The following is a 1,884-nucleotide window of genomic DNA, read 5'->3' on the forward strand; positions in this document are numbered from 1 at the left end:
TAATAAGGTTGAGCGATCGGGATCGGGAAAGATTGGATTCCATCGGCTGGAAAATGATCGGTAATCGGATTTTAAAATCAATCCTGAAATCTCAAGATCGGCTCAACTCTAATAGGCAAACATCTTTCCAGAAGAATGGACCGACCCCATAGTGATGTCTCTGGATTTAGAATGAGGAGGTGTAAGATACAGGGAGAGGTGCCCGTAGTATATAAATGTATCTATATAGTATCTCATGTGATCCCCGCTGCTTGTATTGTCCTTCCTACGTCCCCTGTATTCTATCTGCAGAACCTCCAGCCCTGGTCCTGTTACGAGGGGCACAAACTTTCTCACGTCGCCGTAAGCTACTTAGCACAGCCACATAAAGAAGTGATCAGGAGAAATTGCGTTCTTCTGGAAATAAATATGAATTGTTCATTTGTGCCGAGACTTATTTAATTTCATTCTTTCTGAGCTCTAATTATATCTTTGCAAATCCCCGGAAACAACAGTTTGCTGGTAAAGGATGTGGAATAAAATGGCACAACGTGTTCCTATTAGTTATAGTGATGACAATATTACAATCCATTTACTAAATTGCTGATTTAATATCCGCTCTTCATGCTGCGGGTCTGCCGCCGCCGCCGCCACCGACTGTGATGTTATAGTCATGGATAGAGAATATTGAGCCAATGTAGTCAATGGTATTGGGCTTAATCTTTTATGGGTTAGCCTTAGGATAGTCTATGAATGTTTTATCAGCCGTCATTACGCCTGTGTACACAATGAGGGGCTCCTGGTTTGTGCCGATCAGCAGGATCCTATGAATAAGCCATCATGTCTGAGACCAAGAGAGTTCCTATAAAATAATGAATTGGCTGTGGGTTGTTTGTGGGTTGTCAAGCAGAAGATATGAGACTCTTGTTCATCTATGGATCGTAGAACATCCTGCGGTTGATTCCCCCCAGTGATCTGCAGTGATCAGCTGTGTATAGATTCCCCACAGCGCCTCCGCAGGAGACAGGAAGTATTACATATTTCCTAGTTAACTCTATTCAGTGTATTAAATGGGTCTTGTAATGTATATATGAAGAATCTTCTATGCATAAGGTAGTTACAGGGTTAATAATTGGTTACTTATTCTCATCTTACATCATCAATAGAAGATTGAGGGGGTCCAAACCCCGGGACCCCAACTATGAGCTGTTTGAAGAGGCTGCAGCAGTGAACAAGCCATGTGACTGAGGAGCTTGTTGGCTGGTGATGCAGAAGTGGAGTTCAGAAAGCAGACTCTGCTGTGTTTTGGGATGTTGGACCCCCCATTTATCTTCAATGAATGACCTCTCCTAAAGATAAGTCATCAATTATTAAGTCTGAGAAGGGGGGGTTAAGCGGCCGGACGCCGGCAGAGGCTGTGTGCCGGCTGCATCCATTCATTCCTATGGGACCTAGCTAACATTGTTAGATTTTCCCACAATGCTTGGCCAGTAACAAAGCATTGTGGGAAATAACCTCCAACCTCGATCCCACCTAAAAAGATCGGGATCGGAATTCCAATTGGCGATCGTGAAATTTACTCAATCGCCGATCGGAATCCGATCTTTTCCGATCCCGATCTCTCAATCCTAACTGTAACACTTTTGGACTTTTTTTTAGCTATACATTGATATGGAAAAAAACCAACAACTTTTTTTAAACATAAAAACTTAAGAGAGATCTTTCTTCACTGACAAGCTGTAGATCATAGAACTCTATGCAGAGGGGAGGGGGAGCATGAATAGTAGTGAGTGATAAGCAGAGAGATACAGCTATCCAGGAATAGATTACAGTAAGATATCTCTCTCACTAGAGCAGTATATACTTGTCCATGTATACCACTCACTCCTGATACAACATACTGTT

The sequence above is a fragment of the Leptodactylus fuscus genome, chromosome 8 (assembly GCF_031893055.1).
Source record: "Leptodactylus fuscus isolate aLepFus1 chromosome 8, aLepFus1.hap2, whole genome shotgun sequence".
Lineage (NCBI taxonomy): Eukaryota > Metazoa > Chordata > Amphibia > Anura > Leptodactylidae > Leptodactylus > Leptodactylus fuscus.